This window comes from Phoca vitulina, unplaced genomic scaffold (genome assembly GCF_004348235.1).
Source record: "Phoca vitulina isolate PV1807 unplaced genomic scaffold, GSC_HSeal_1.0 scaffold1, whole genome shotgun sequence".
Taxonomy (NCBI): domain Eukaryota; kingdom Metazoa; phylum Chordata; class Mammalia; order Carnivora; family Phocidae; genus Phoca; species Phoca vitulina.
Genome location: NW_022589704.1, coordinates 16,567,318 through 16,585,017, shown reverse-complemented (window position 1 = coordinate 16,585,017; position 17,700 = coordinate 16,567,318). Strand labels below are relative to the sequence as shown.

Below are 17,700 nucleotides of genomic sequence, written 5' to 3'. Positions count from 1 at the left end.
GAAACGTGCATTATTTAGTGAATTAATAATCATTGTTCATTTTGGGAGTGCTTGTTCTGGATCAAACATGCAGTATTCTCTCACTTTCATGCAGACATCAACCCTCTGGGGTTAATATAATCATTCCCATTTTATAGATGAGAAAATTGAATGGTAGAGATCATGCAAGTTTCTGCATCCAGACAAATTAGTATTAATCTTAGATCTCATGCTCTGAAATTTTTCATTCATCTCCTGACCCATAGAGGACAACTTGGCTTTGGATTTCAACAGACCTGAGGGCATATCCCACTTACCCACCAACTGTCTTCCCCAAAACTTTAAGTTCCTTTTCACTATCCTGAATAATTTTTTTTATTTATTTATTTATTTTTTTTAAGATTTTATTTATTCATTTATTTGAGAGAGTGAGAGAGAGAGAGAGAGAGCACATGAGAGGGGGGAAGGTCAGAGGGAGAAGCAGACTCCCTGCCGAGCAGGGAGCCCAACGCGGGACTCGATCCCGGGACTCCAGGATCATGACCTGAGCCGAAGGCAGTCGCTTAAACAACTGAGCGACCCAGGAGCCCATGAATAATTTTTTTTTAAAGCAAGTGGGTATATATGTATATACAAATATAAAACTAACCACATATACATATAGAAAATTATGTATTTCACAAAAAACAAACAAACAAAACACAAAACTTCCTACAGACTTCGGGTAATCATGATGCATCTATGTAGGCTTATTGATTGAAACAAATATGTCACTCTGGTGCTGGATGCTCATAGTGGGGCAGGTTGTACATGTACGGGGACAGGCGCTATCCAGGAAGTTCTATGCTCTCAACTTAATTTTGCTGTGAAACTAAAGCTTTTCTAAAAAATAGTCTATTAGAAAGAAATGAAAACCTCAAGGTTAATGGTGATAGGGAACTTCTTAGAAGAAATTCCAAGATTAATCCAAGCCGATACCATCTCTTTTCTGAACTTCTCAGTTGGATGCATCATGCTCCCAAAAGGGACAGGTATCACCCGTCACACCCAGCGTGCTGGCCAGCTTCTCTGTGCTTTCTGGCTCTTCCTCCGCTTCCCACCAGGACTTGCCTGCATCTTCCAAGACAACTTAAAGTTTCATGTTATCATTTTTGTTTTAAAGACTACTTGACATGTAACAAAGCTAATTAATTTTTATACAGTGCAGATAGCTGTCAGGAGGACACTAGTTTATTTCTGGGAAATATTAATGGTTTATATATCCAAAGGCCATCAAGACTCTGGACCATAGATTACATAAGAAGACAGTCTTAAAAATAGGAAGACCAAGTCACAAAGTTTCTGGGCCAGTGCCTTGCAATAGAAGTATAATGCAACCATGTACATAAATTTATATTTTCTAATAGTTGTATAAAAAAAAGGGAAAAGGGTAAAATTAATTCAAAAATCTTTTTTATTTAACCCAGTGTATTCAAAATATTATCATTTTAATGTGTGATCAATGTAAACACTATTATTGAGGTATTTTACATTCTCTTTCTTTGGACCAAGTCTGAAGTTCTGTGGGTATTTTTCAACGTCAGCATGTCTCAGTTTGGAGCAGCCACACTTCCAGAGTTCAATGGCCAGCTGGACTGACGCCTACATATTCGATAGCATAGGTCTAGACGTCCCATGATTTCTTTTCTTTCTTTTTCTTTTTTTTTAAGTAGGCTCCACCCCCAATGTGGGGCTTGAACTCCCAACCCCGAGATCAAGAGTCACATACTTTCCTGAATGAGCCAGCCAGGTGCACCCCGCATGACATCTTATTGATCCCCCAGTCAGCCTCAGCCACTGGGAGGTTTGTTCTCGATCCCTAGGAGTGGGCAAGCTCCTCTGACATGGGGCAGGATTACCAGCTCTAGTGCAGGTGGAATGGGGGTGGAAATGGGTGGAAAAGGGGGAGCATCTCTATCAAGCTGAGCTGCCTTTACGATACGTTGTCATGTTTCCCTTGATCCTCATAGCAACCTCACATTTTGTAATTCTCATTTCACAGTTTCAGTTTCCACTGATTATTAATGGGTTCAAATACCATGTGCTAGCTTTGCGATTTTTGAAGAATTACTTAACCTCTCTGAGACTCGATTTCTGTGCCTGTATAATAAAGATAATAATCCTAGCACGGAAGCAGATTGTGAGGGTTAGAGAGATTGTATATACAGTACCACAGAATAAATGCTCCAGAAGGGTAGTAAATATCCAAACTGTGCAGACTCCAAGTCACATATTCTTTGCCCTAGATCATGCTATGTGCAAGAGCAGGTGGGTCTGGAAGATTTCACAAAAAAAGACAAAAGAAGCTCAGGATCTGGCAGAGCCATTTCTCATCCAGATGATTCTTTGATGCTTAACCACTGTTTTCTGAAACTCCTTAGTGCTCAACCTTTCTACCTAGTTCCTGACCTAACTTTTTAAATTCTCTGGCTTGGGAGGCTTGGATGATGAAATGTGTTCATGTTGGAGGACTCTCATTTTGATATTGAACTCGATGGATCTGGATAGCTCAGCTCTGTAAGTGTTTAATTCTCTTTCATTGACTGGACCACTAGACACCAGAACTTTCACTAAAAACCTAGAGACGCGGCATCTGCCCAATCCCACTGAAACTGCTGCTAGGAATCAAAACTCTCTGGGGCATTGATCAGCCCAGAATAAAGAGTTAACAGAATAAAACTGGATGGGTAAAAAAATACTCTGTGGACTTGAAATATTACCTGCACACACAATATTACCTCATGTGGGCACCTTCGTACTTTGACTACACAGGAGTCTTGTGCCAATGTAATAAAAACACTGTCCCTAGGCTTGACTCCTTTGGATATGATCAGGAAAAAAAGAAAACAGGTCAAAAGCTAAAAAACACTGTACCCTGGGTATTTATTTGTGTACATATTTCATGCACTTCAATTTCTGAATGTTTGACAGTGTTTTTGTTACTTTCACAAGCAGAAAAAGAAGCTGGAATAAAGTGGATTTTGAACCTTTTTATCTGTAATTCCAAAACACCATCCTGTTTGTCACAACAGACTCATCAGTGGGTATCCGTGGAATGTGAGTTACCAGGGGCAGCTGGATGAGAATAGCATTTCAATACTGGGGAAGCTATTAGAAGAAGTAAGGGCATAATAAAGTCAAGGTTTAAAGTAGGCAAGATTAGGGTTAAGAAACACATAGTGCATACAGGAAGTCAGAAATCCAGGTACTCAAGATGAAGGTTAAATAATATTTAGCCTCTCCGATGAACTTCAATCAGTTTTGTCTTTTTTTTTTTTATTGCTACTGTTGCTTTTTAGATGCTCTAAATTTTTCTCAATAGACTCTACCCGTAAGAAGCATAATCATTTTTCACCAGGTGGTTCTTTGAATGGCAGTGTAGATCAGAAGTTGTTCACCTTCCCTAGGACCCCTGAGGACTGTTATTTCTATTAATGTATTTTCAAGGCCCTGATGATTCTGAATAATCATCCCAGGGTTCAGATAACCAGAGATTTCTGACCACCTTCTGGACTGAGACAGAAGTCACTTGCTGTCTCCATGTGGAGGTTTGAAGTTGGCTAAGATCAAGCTGTGACCTTGGCTATACATTTCCAGAACTTTCAAAGGAGCAGCATGGATCTTCCACTACTGACCATGGCTCAAACTAAGACCATCTACTGCTCAACTAGTATAGTTCCCTTCTCAAGTGCAGTCCTGGAACTCTTACCTAGTGGGTGTGAGATTTCCAATGTGCTCTTTAGAATACGCTGTATATTATTTTTAAAATGTGAGTGAGCGGGAGACTTTCTTCCCTTTAGAAATACTTCAAAAGGGAAAGAACAAAAAGAACAAATCCATCCCCACCAACAAAAAGACAATGTTCAGTTAACCTTTTTTCCTTCAAATGCCCATGGTTTCTTTGGTTCATCAACTGTCATAAATTTGCTCCCTCCCAGCACAAAAGCTTGCTTTGAGGTTCAGAGGTTGAGTTTTATCTGCCCCCAGGGATACAGGGTTGCTCTCCTCTGCATCAGAGGGCTCTGGAGTACTGTTGTTGGCCTCTTTTGAGATGGGCTTGGTTTTCTAATGAATGAGTTGTGAAATGAGTCCCAAGGCTCTCCAAGAGACAGAAGAGGCTGCCTTGTCTTACCAAGGTCGACAGCATCTGTCTATTGCACATCAAAGCAAAACCAACACCTAAGCAAATCAATCCATCCCTAGAACTTCTGTAAAATATTAACTCCCCAAAGCAAGGGAAAGAACAGGACGGTGGTGTGACTCACACTTTAGGTAAAGAAAAACAGTGCTCAGTTTGCATCCTGTTAAAATTATTTTCAGGTGGTGAATTCTTTCTATTGATTGTTGTAACCAGATCATTGGCTAAGACCAACTTTTGGTTAAGTTAAGCATTCAACATTTCAAAGGCACTCTCAGAATGGACTATGTTTAGAAAAAAAGAGGTAAATATATGTAGTTTTCTAGGTAGAATTCTGTACCATCAGGTGTCCTATTGCCAGGGGATTTATATACTCTAGTATTTGTTTTTTAATTCAATTGTAACCAGTCTATCAGACTATAGAAATAAGGATGGGGAAAATCATATCGGGAATATAAACAGAAGAAAACCTCTTAAAGTTCAAGTTCACTTTGCAGAGATTTCTGTTATTAAAGGTCATGGAAAATAGGGGCCCTGGCTGGCTCAGTCAGGAGAGCATGCAACTCTTGATCTCGGGGTTATAAGTTTGAACCCCCCGTTGAGGGTAGAGATTACTTAAAAGTCATGGAAAATAGAAAGAAAAACAGGCAAATTATGAAGAAAAGGTAATGGCTACTCACTTGTTATTCCCCGTGGGGACTAGAAGATATTTGAAACTTGCAAAATCGGGATGCTTTAACTTGGGTTGCAATTTCCTATTGCAAGCTGTCATTAACAGACTAGATTCACTGAGCTCAACACTTAACATGTGTTTAATATTTCCCAATCAAATACATTTGGGCTGCAGTCATAGCTGTCAACTATAAAGTAGATTAGATTGCTCTGTTTTGATAGCTGAAATAACAGGAACCAAACAAGAACAATCAATACAGTGATTTTGGTCATTTGATTAACCATGTGACTTCTCGATTGTTCAGCTATTGCCAATTATCCCAGCTGAAAGAAGACTGAAATCCCCAGAGAATGGTTGCTTCCAAACTCTCAGGCAGGGCCAGTTCAATTTTTTTCTGTACCTGCTTCTGTAAACTGTAAGGTATACAATGCCGTTTGCCATTTCTGGGAGCATATGGAGGATGTCCTTTCATTAAGCTTTCGAACAAAATTTTTCAGAGCTTGCCCAGGGCTTTATCCAGTTTCTTCTTCATTACATAGAAAAATTTCTATTAGTAGGATAAAGATGATTAAAAAATACTTGTGCTTTTCCCTATTTCCCCCTGTTTTTTGAATAATAAACATCTGCATTATTATTTTTCTGTTTTCTATGTTTCAAGTATCTTGCTTCAAGGCCCCTTTGTAAACTTGGGGTATGGCTAGCTCTTCCGCTAGACTCCTATTGATCATAGAGACACAGCACCTTGAACTCAGAGGGCAGTCCAATTTTTGTTGGATGATTGGATGGATTTTCAACCTGGACTGATTTTCACCAGAGAATTCCAACTAATTTAAAAAGTAAGAATGATGGTGTTTGGCTAATTGAATAACTGTAGGATTATCTGGGATGAATAGCTCTCCCTAAATGAAATGACACCAGAGACCTTTCATTTCCCATCAGAACAGAGAGTAAGACATCAAAGTACTCCAAACCATCATGGCTTATTACATTTTATATGAGAGGATAACTTGGGTACTTTTCCTCAGTGACTGGGTCCATAAACTAGTCTCTACTTCGGGACACCTTTAATCAGGGAAAAGAATTATTCTTAGAAGACTGACTCCATCTCATTTTAAACAATGTAAAAATATTCAGGTGACTACAGCAGAAACAAACCTCCATGATTATATTATGCACAATCAATTGTATGAACTACTAGGATATCAAAGAAAAGAATACCAAGTAAAGTCCTGTAAATACACAGCTGCTTATGTTGATTAGGAATTCACCAGCTCCATTTTCTTATAAACTTTTATCTATGATTCTGCCTTGTAGTATCTGCATCTGATACAAGTGGTTACAAACATTTTGGAATCTTGACATTATATGTATGACGTTTACCTGTCAAGCTAGAACTTTAGCATATTAAGGACTCTGATAATTCCTGCAGTTAAAAAGAACTGTTTTTCTTGGTAAGAGTCCCCCAGTATATTCAATCTACAAACCTTTTGTTTGTTATTGCATTAAAAAAAAAAAAACAGCAGTTATGACGTATCAGTCTATAGACATTTTGTGTAATGCCTACTCTCTACCTAGCCCTGTACTTTGTGCTGGTGATGTGGGATTGCATAAAATTGGCAAGGTTCCTATACTCATGGGTCTTATACTCCAGCAAGGAGAGATGGGCAATAAAAACACAAGCAGTCATTTCAAGGAGGTGTTCGGTGGTACATAGTGAAATGAAGAGTGAAGGGAAATTGGGGCAGTGAGAACAACATCCACCTTAGAAATGGCTTCTTTTGGGGCACCTGGGTGGCTCAGTCAGTTAATCCAATTCTTTATTTCGGCGCAAGTCATGATCTCCGGGTCGTGAGATTCATCCCCTTGTTGTGCTCCACGCTCAGCGTGACGACTGCTTGAGATTCTCTCTCCCCCTTGCCTCTGCCCCTCCCCCTGCTTGCTCTCTGTCTCTCTCTTGAAATAAATACATAAAATCTTTTAAAAAAAAAAAGAAAGAAAGAAATGGCCTCTCTTACGAAGCCATCTGTCATGAATGGAACAGACTTTGGGATGGGATAGGCTGCCCTACAATGTAACTTCAACCAAAAAGTGCATCCATAGCCTGAAATAAAAAGAAATGAGCTATCATGGCACTACAGGATATGTAGGAACCTTTAAAACATATTGTTTAGGGGCACCTGGGTGGCTCAGTCAGTTAAGCATCAGCCTTCGGCTCAGGTCATGATCTCAGGGTCCTGGAATCGAGCCCCACATTGGGCTTCCTGCTCAGTGGGGAGCCTGCTTCTCCCTCTGCCTCTGCCCCTCTCCCTGCACTCTCTCAAATAAATAAAATCTTAAAAAAACAAAAAAAAACCATATTGCTTAGTGAAAGAAGCCAGTCTGTAAAGGCAATGTACTGTATAATTCCAGCTAGATTACATTCTGGAAAAGGTAAAAATTGATCAGTCATTACCAGAAGTTTGGGGGAGGGAGAGAAGGATGAAGAGGTGGAGCACAGGTGGTTGTTAGGGTAACGAACTATTCTGTATGATACTATAATGGTGGATACATGCACACCATTGTACATTGGTCAAAACCACAGAACTTTCTGTACAACAAGAAGAGTCAACCCTAATGTAAATTATGGAGTCTACTTAATAACGATGTATTGATATTGATTCGCTGATGCTAACAGATGTACCACAGTAATGCAGGATGTTAACAACAGCAGAAATTGTGAACAGGAGAGAAAGGAGATCCATGGGAACTCTCTGTACTGTTGCCTCAATTTCCTATAAATTTCAAAGTTCTCTTTAAAAAATGTTCCTTGGCACCTGGCTGGCTCAGTCAGTAAAGCATGCAATTCCTGATCTCCGGGTAGTGAGTTCAAGCCCCATGTTGGGCATAGAGCTTACTTTGAGTAAGTAATTAATTAATTAAAAAATAAAAAATAGAGGGGCCTGACTGGCTCAGTAGGAAGGGCATGTGACTCGATCTCAGGGTCATGAGTTCGAGCCCCACACTGGGTGTAGAGATTACTTAAATATTTTTAAAAATTAAAAAATTAATTTAAAAATTAAACAATTAAAAATTGCTCCCGATACATCTTTTAAAATAAAGTATAACCGTGGCTGCAAATCCCTGTGGTTCAAAGGAGGATAGTCATGAACCCCGTGTTCTAAGTTTGAGAGGAGTGCTCTAAGTTGAGTTTCCGCAAGTCTGACTGCCCCCTTCCCAAAAGCTTTAGGTAAAATGGCTGTCCTCTTCCTTCTACCCCTCCAAATGCTTTAAGTTTTAGCTGAGTTCCCTCATGTGTTACATCATTTAAGACTCACACAGGCTTACCAGGTAGCTGTTCTGTGTACTACCCTGATATTTAAGGCCAGTTTACAAACTCTTTTATAGATGTCCCTGATGCATCTCCTGGCAGGGTCAGCAAGAACCTCTGTAAAGGACCAAATGCTACATGTTTAGGGTTAGAGAGCCACATATGGTCTCTGCCACATGACTATTTTTTAGCAACCCTTTAAAGATGTTTAAAAAAAAAAATCATTCTTAGTCCAAAGATAGCATCTGGACTAGATGTGGCCCATGGGCACAGTTTGATAACGACCATCTCGATTATTCTAGAACAATCTCCGTGACAGGCAGTTTTCTAAGAATGAGGCTTAATTCGACAAAGATTCAGAGCTCATACACAGTCACACCAGGTTACTGACACGCGCACACACACACACATTTACACACTCACACACCTGCCATCAAATAATTTAATGTGAATAAACAGATGGCACAGCGGTTCTCAACCCTGCCTGTACATTGGAATCATCTGAGAAGCTCTTTAAAAATAGCCATGCTCAGGCCCCAGTACAAACTAATTGAATCAGAATGTCTGGATGAGAGCCCGGGCATCTGTGTTTTTTAAAGCTCTCCAGGTGATTCTATTTTGCAGCTTAGTTAAGAACGAATGTTTTAGGGCTGTGGTTGTCAAATAAGACCTTGCATAAGAATCACCTGGGGCTTGTTAAAACTCAGATTGATGCCCCACCCCCATAGTTTCAGATTCAGTAAGTCTGAGGCGGGTCCTAGAGTTTGTGTTTTTTAACAAGTTTCCAAGTGATGCTGATGTTGCTGGTCTGGGGACCACACTTTGAGAACCACTATCATGGAGAATGGCAAAGGGATCCAGGTGAGAGATTTCCTCTTTTCTCCAGGTGGAATTTTTTGGTTAGTTCTTTTGGCTGGTAAGTTAGTTGGTATTTTGTTTTGTTTTGTTTCTGGGACTTTAGATGTTTCTGGGACTCGAGTAAAAGGAAGTTAAGAGAGCAACCCGAAGGCAGACACAATATGAAGGCATAGAATAAATTCTTAACAAATATTTGTTTAATTTAGGAAAAGGCAAGGGCTGACAGGAACAGGGGAGGTAAATGGCTTTGTTTTCTCGGTGGAGAAAGAAGAAATCCTGAGTAAATAGCAAAGACGTTTCAGAGACTGCCTTGAACACGTTTCCCAATCACATAGAGAATGCCTATGTTGAAGGAAACCTACCAAAGCCAACAATAGCAGTTGAAAGATTTAATTGATTATATACTGTGGGCCCAGTATTCTGGGGAGTCCATTCAAAAGAGAAAATACACCGATAGTCAAGAAAGTCATTGCCATGAAAACCGGGAAAAGTGCATTCTCTGTTAAAGTATTCAGGTATGAATCAGAGAGGAAGACAAACCATAAGAGACTCTTAATCATAGAAAACAAACTAGGGTTGCTGGGGGGGATAGGGTAACTGGATGACGGACAGTAAGGAGAGCACATGATGTAATGAGCACTGGGTGTTATAGAAGACTGATGAATCACTGACCTCTACCTCTGAAACTAATAATACATTATATGTTAATTAAATAAATTTAAATAAAAATAAATAAAATAGTCAGGTATGAGAGTCTGACCTGCACATGTAGACTTTATTTAATAAGGAGAGAATCTCAGAAATGCTACATGGTTTCAAATATTCCTTTTATCATCCACCCATAAGAGAATCTGATAAAAGCTTTTACCCCAAATGCGGTCCCTGGGCCAGCTGCATTGCTACCAGGGTTAGAAACAGGGCCTCATTATGACTTCAGTGGACCATAGGTGCTTTTGTCTTCACGGTCCCTCTCAATAAAGAAAAGTGAAAAGTGTATTTTTATGATTATGCCAATATAAATTCAGATATATTAATATTATACTTAAAATCTTTTTCTTCAACCTAAACGTTCAGATTTTTTCCTTCAGATTTTAAAAGAAATGAAGCCTTGGGCCCCAAAGAGAGTATCTAATGGCCAAGTTGGCCCTAGTGAGAAACACAGAATCTTAAGCTCCACCCTAGAGTTACCAAATCAGAATCCACATTTTAACAAGATCTCCAAGTGACTTAAATGCACAATGGAGTTTGAGAAGCCCTGTATACGAAGTTCTGACTTTTTCATACTTTCTGAATCCTGAAACTAAGCTACCATATTCTCTGTGCTACATATCAGCTGTGTGCTTCCAGAATCCCCACTGGTCTTGGGGCTGTGCTGTCTAAAATTACACAGAGCTCTCCATCCAGGTGGACACAGAGGATGTAAGGGGGCTTATATAAGGGTTCATCCTTTAAAATCACTGAGCAGCTGCAGAGGTACGGGATTCTAGAAGACACTCAATATTCTAATTGTCTAGAATATTTCACAGAAACTAAGTGGAATCCTGATAATCATTTTCTGATAGTACTGGTGATTAGGGACATTACTGCGTGTAATGCTGGTAATTACAGAGGAGTATGAGTTGAGGTGCCCATTCCTCCCTGACCATAGAATGAACTGGAGTTACATAACAGATCTCAACATTTGCACTCTATTTTTCCAGTAACATTTATGAACACAAGGAAAAAATGGTATTTTGTGTTGAAATAGAGCTTCACATCTAAAAGAACAAAATAGCAACTCCAAGTATGGAATTTGTTACCAGTGTCTGAGACCACTATCCTCAAGTTCCTCTATCTCAATGATTCTCAAACCCTATCAGTAGTAAAAATTAATTTAAATTTTTAAATATTAAAAAATAAACCGAAATTGACTCAAAATGGGTCATAGACCTAAATGTAAAACACAAAACTATAAAACTTGTAGAAAATAGAATTGAGGTGACTCTAGGTGACTTTGGATATGATGGTGATTTTTTAGATATAACACCAAAAACATGTGCCATGAAAGAGAAAATTGAGAAATTGGACTTCATTAAAATTTACAACTTCCACTCTGCAAGAGACACTTGAAAGAATGAAAAGACAAGTCACAGATCGAGAGGAAACATTTGAAAAGTATTTACCTGTTCAAGGACTACTGTCTACAATACAAAAAGAAGTCTTAAAACTCAACAACAAACAGAAAATAAACAACCTAATTTAAAAAATGAACAAAAGATCTGAACAGACAGCTAACTGAAGAAGATATACAAGGGTGCCTGGGTGGCTCAGTTGGTTGAGCATCTGAGTCTTGGTTTTGGCTCAGGTCATGATCTCATAGGTCATGAGAACGAGCCCTGCCTGGGGCTCCGTACTCAGTGGAGAGTCTGCTTGAAGATTCTCTCCCTCTGCCTCTCCCCCCTGGGACTCTCTCTCTCTCAAATAAATAAATAAATCTTTAAAAAGAAGAAGATATACAGATAGTAAATAAGCAGATGAAAAGATGTTCAACATGTTGTGTCACTAAGAAATTGCAAATTAGAACAAGATACTACTACATAGTTATTAGAATGACAGATCCAAAACATCACATGCTGACTAGGGGTGGAGCAAGGGAAACTGTCAGCCATTCGTGTTGGAAATGCAAAATGGCACATCCACTTTGGAAGATAGTTTGGTGGTCTCTTACAAAGCTAAACACAGTCTTACCATTCAATCCACTAATAGCACCGCTAGGTGTTTATTCCAGTGAGTTGAAAACTTATGTCCACACAAAAACTTGCACATGATTGTTCATAGCTGTTTTACTCATAATTGCCAGAAGTTAGAAGCAATCAAGATGTCCCCCAATAGGTACATGGATAAACTATAGTATGTCTGTAAAATGCAACATTATTCAACACTAGAAAGAAATGAGCTACCAAGCCACACAAAGACATGGAGGAACCTTCGATGCATATTACTAAGTGAGTTAAGCCAATCTGAAAAGACCACATACTATATGATTTCAACTATACGACATTCCAGAAAAAGCAAAACTATGGAGACAGTAAAAGATCAGTGGATGCCAAGGGTTTAAAGGGAGGATGGGAAGGTTGAATAGGTGGAAAACAGGGAATTTTTAGAGCAGTTAAACCATTCCCTATGATACTGTAGTGGTGGATGCATTTGCATCCACCATGACAACTGACATTATTCATTTGTCAAAATCCTTAGAACTATACAACACAATGAGAGAACCCTAACATAAACTACAGACTTTCATTAATAACAATGTATTGGTATCAGTCCATCAGCTGTGACAAATATACCACACTAAGGCTAATAATAGGAGACAATGTTAACAAAAGGGGATGTTAATAACAGGGGAAACTGTGCAGGAGGAGGGAGATATGGGAACTCTGTACTTTCTGCTCGATTTTCTATAAACCTGAAACAGCTCGAAAAAATCAAGTCTACTCATTAAAAAAATAAAACAGCCTTGCTCTACATGACAACAGAAGCCTCGGAAACTTCCCCCACTAATTCCTTCCAGAAGCTATTACTCCATACAGGCTGCTGAACTCATCAAACTTTTTATAGCAAAACAAAGTGAAAATGACCTTAACTGAGTCCCAGAGTTCATTCTTGACAGTCGCTGGACCTGACCCAAATACACAGCTATTGTGCAAGAAAACCTGCATGAATGCAGCAAGAAATCATAGCCACTACATACAAGGAAATAGATCAACTGTTTGGTGTTATTTTATTTAATCTTCACAATAATCTGTGACATGGATTATAATATAATCCTCTCACAGAAAATTAAAAAAAGAAAAAAAACCAAAAAAACCCAGAGAGAGAATGTGATTTCCTCAAAGTTACAAAGCAAATTTTTGAAAGAGTCAAGTTTCAAACTGACCTACTGTGTATCTATACTTGTGCTTTTCCTCTTATGCAAACCTTTTTCCTCAATTCTGTGAGAATTCCCTTTAGTTCTAACCCCGGGGATTTTTGTGCGTGTTATTTCACATTGACACAATCTACTGTAAACATTCTTCCAGCAAAATATTAATGTGTCTCTTCCAGAAATGTGTTTGTTTGTTTGTCTGGGGTTTTTTGTTTGTTTGTTTGTTTTTGTTTTTATTTTACTTTAAGCTTTTATTTCCTCTAAAAATTAATATTCTCATCTTAACTGGCCTGTGTGTTGGTCATACATTTGAATGCCAGTTTGGCAACTTTCAAACATGCCTCTGCTCCAACCAAACAGAACCCGTATCTTGTTACTTTAGGGCCTGGGCAGCAACAGGCCACAGCTATCACGAGAGAAAGGTATTGTCAGGTTAAAACAAGTCAAAGTTCTCTGTTGGAGGTCCAAAACAGTAGCATACTTTCAAGGAAAGAGGGGAATAAAGGAAGCAGTAATATCCAGGAGATAAGCAAAAAAATTAGGAATCAAGAGATCCACCTGTAGCATGAGATGAACAATGCAGGAATAAATAGAAATCATGTTAGATAAAGCCAGAATTCAAACCAGCCAGGAGATAAACCGAGCTGCTGGGAGCTACCAAGCTATGCTTCCTCATCTCTGGAGATTTTATACGCTGCCCGGGAAGAGCCAACTTACAGACTGAAATATATGAGACTCACGTGACTGGAATGAACACATGGAGAGGAAATGAGTTCCTATGATATTCTTTTCTTTTCCTAATAAGAAGTGCAATGACATTTCTAAGATGTCACTATATGCTAAGCACTGTGCTAGAGTATAGTACAACATCTCATCCAGTGGTCAGAGAAACCAAATGAAAACAACAGCATTATCTCCACTTTATAGATGAAAAAAGCATCATCTCCAAAAGCTTGAACAACTTCCTAAGAGTATGAGCAAAGACTCAGAGGCAAATCCTTTTCATTCCGAAATCAGTCATCTCAGCCACTGTAACATGCTGGCTTGCTACTAAATATTAGGTGGTGATAAGCTACTACTATCTTATAGGTTTTAAAGATATGTTTCATTCATTCCAACCATGTTAATAGCCACAGTTGCAATGGGACAGGGCTTTTGGGGGATGAAGCTTTAAGCCTGTAGAAAGCATTGCAGAATCGCAACCGAGCTAGTCAAGCCTAGTATCATGCAACAGAGACCCCGTTTGGGCTGCCAGCCACTCTGGCAGCACCAGGAACCTCATCTTGTTCCCTTTTTGTGCCTCCAGCACAGGTACCTTGGCCAGACCTCAAGTGTTTAACAGATGTTTGAAAAAGGGGTGATAAAGGTATACCATTCGCATTATAGTTAAAAGAGTGAACTCAAGGTCCAACATACTTGCATTCAAATCCTAGCCCTCCTACCACTTTTCAGTGCATGACCTTGGTCAAGTTACACAATCTCAGAGAGTCTTAAATTCCTTGTATGTAACATGGGCCATCATAATACCTACCTCATACTCTCCGAATGATTAAAATGAGATTAGATATTTAAGGCATTAAACGCAGCGCCTGCTAACAGAAAGTAATGAATAGTAACTCCTCCTGCATCTTTTCTATATAACCTGTTGTTTGAAAGATTAAAAAAAAAAAAAACACAAAGAAACAAGCAAACAACCCCATTAAATAGAGATCACAGTAGTTTTAACATTAAAACATATACTCCTATGGTTGATATTAACGTATCGTACTTAAGGTATTAACTTTGGAATATAGTAGATGATTTTCTCAATGAATGCTAAATTATTTAAGTAGCAAAGTAATCTTTGCAAATTCGAATCCCTGTCTCACAAATCTGTTATCTGTTCATCCTTTGAATCATCAGCCCTCAGTTCTTCAGCTTGTGGCGTTTTAGAGAAGTCACAACAAAACAGAGCTCTGATTCGTCGGTTTCACCTCACAGATAGGAGGGTGCACAGATAGAATCTATTAAGCCAGCAGGGCACCCATTAATGTTCCAGTGGCAGTAATTAATTCCGGATGGGAAAATAACTACAAATATTTCCCCAAAACTGAACCAGATGTTTTGGCAACTGGATGAAGGCACCAACCTGAAAAACTGCACATGCCATGGACAAAGGCTCTTCAGAAGCGGACCTGGTGTGAGCCGGAGGCTGCTCACGATCTCAGCCGGCCGACAGCAGTAAATAACAGCAAAGGATCTCCCTCCTGTGTAACTGCAGTCCCTCCCAGCATACAAAGAAAGGATTGGAAGAACCGTCCACTTATTAAAAGCTCCTCTAATAACGAAGCCAAACGACTAACACGTTTGTATTTCCACGTGTGAGACACCATCAGTTCACAGTGGGCAACTTAGTCATGCCTCATAGATCATCTTCCTAGGGAGCTTACACAGGATATGAGTTGCTCATTAATAAGCAGTCAAGATATTAATTATCGCCATATTTATTTAGTGGTCAGTTAATGAATTAAGACTTAAAATGCATTTCCGCGGCTGGCCAAAGGTGACCTGGGGGACCCCTGAATAACCAGCATCCTTTTATTTTTTTTTAAATTTTTATCTTTTAGGTTGTTGCTTTCCACCCCCACACCCCCTCCCCCAGCTTGCTTCTCCTAAGATATCCACTGTGGCCTATTTCCCCACATAGCACATCATTTCAATATTTTGACAGAATGTTTTCCAGGATGGCAGAGCTCACTCTAGTCATGGCATATGTATCTACCATGAAGCTGTCATGATATCCTGTCATGAAGTGAGATGAGAAAAATTATTGGATCCATGGAGACTCAATAATGGTGGTGCTGGTTTCCATCAGCAGGGACAGCAGAGGAGGGTGAGAGCAGCCCTGAATCAGCTGGACTTGACTTCAGGGCAGCGCGCTTGAACGTCAGCAAAGCAGGAATAAGCCGCTCTCCAGCCACAGGGTCCACACAGGATTGGGGAGTATAGCAGAATGACACCCGCTACCGCTTCCTTAGGCTGGTGAGTTTCATTCTGTCAAGTCAATTGCTACCCTGGTACCTATCTTATTAGTGTTAATTTATCTCCAGTGCTAAGGAGGTTAACGACACTGTTATTTTCTCTGCTACTGAGTTTTACTGCATGTCTGCAGGATAATATTCCAAGTAACCTCATCAGAGGAAGGAATCACAGAGAGGACCTACCTGCACAATAAATAACCTTTAAAAATAATGTGTCCTTCCAAGAGAGGAAATAAAGCAATATAATGTTAATTGTAGAGACTATGGAGGGAAACATTTTTCATCCATCAAAAGAGACAGCATAATGGTTGCACATTCCTTAAAAAACAGTAACATTCAAAATTCTATATAAGGTACTGAAGCTATGTTTTCAGGCAGCTCCTATCAGTTCAAACTGAAATTCACTAAGGCAAGAGCTACAGACTTTTTCTGATTGGCCATCCTAAGTCTTCTTGCTTTATTTTCCTGTCAAACACTGCTTCGTAGACCTGAGCCTTCCAAGGTGGAGAAGCACAGGCAAGGGACAAATTATCTTAACTCCCTCAGTACCAATAATCATGTATTCCAGATCAAAGGATTTCCTCAAGTGGCAATCAGCTAAATGACCCCACCTCCCCTCCACCCACCCCATACCCCTTACCCCCATCTCATGGGTTGTATCACCCCTGGTTGATCTGATAATAGCTAACTTCCTAAAATTCATGTCTGCAGAAGTGTCCCCAGAATTATAAACACAATTTGGAATGCTAATTTAAAATTATCATCTGAAATAACCAGAGAGACAGATTGGGGTGCTCCATGGCTTTGTGATTTGATGATTCTCTTTGAAAACTGTTCTCGATCGCTTCTCGGCCTTTTGGCTAAGATCAAGTGTGAAAACTGTTCTCAAAATTAATTGGGAGACAATCAATCCATTATTATGTAGACTTTTTTTTTTCCTTGTAAAATCCTGACCCCTTAACATTATATTAAATTCCACCACTGACAGAAAAGAAAGAAAAAGGAAGGAAGGAAGGAAGGAAGGAAGGAAGGAAGGAAGGAAGGAAAGGAAGGAAGGAAGGAAGGAAGGAAGAAAATATCCATTGTTCATGAACTTTTGCCAACCAACAAATTCCTTGGTACTATGACAGCAAACAATTCCAAACACAAACTGCAATGAGATGTGAATAAAAATGTTAAATGACCTCTTTTAATATTCTCTCACTTGACAAACAGTGTTGAGCTGACTGAAACAATTGCTAAAATGTTTTCATGTAGCCCTATGTCGCACTTCTATGGAGAGTAAGACTGGAAATTCACCCACTCCAAGCCAAGCCATTGCTGAGGTCAGATTCAACTCTAAGGTATCTATTCTTTAGAAAGATCAGGTTGGTTTATGGGGGGCCTGGCTGGCTCAGTCAGAGGAACATGTGACTATTGATCTTGGGGTCGTGAGTTCAAGCCCCATGTTGGGTATAGAGATTACTTAAATAAATGGAAACTTAAAAAAAAAAAAAAGAAAAGAAAAATCAGGTTCTTTTTTTCTTTTTCCTTGCACTTCTTCACTCTCTCTTGCCTTGCATCACCTGTACCCCTTCTCCTCTGGAGGTCCTTTCCCACAAAGAAACTGTAATTCGATCACCTCATGAGAATTTCAATATATAGGAGAAGTTACTAGAAAACAAGAGAGATGAGCTGAACTGCTAATGCTGGGGAAGTCAGCTGGGTTTATTCACTAGCTAAGTGATTTGCTCACCATCACCACCTCTGCAGAATACAGTTCAAACATTTACATGCTTT

At 39.4% G+C, this 17,700-nt stretch overlaps 1 pseudogene; it reads left to right on the top strand.

Moving 5' to 3' along the window:
- The first annotated feature begins 16,761 nt into the window (after nucleotides 1-16,761).
- Nucleotides 16,762-16,880, top strand: LOC116638324 (annotated as a pseudogene).
- Nucleotides 16,881-17,700: the final 820 nt, after the last annotated feature.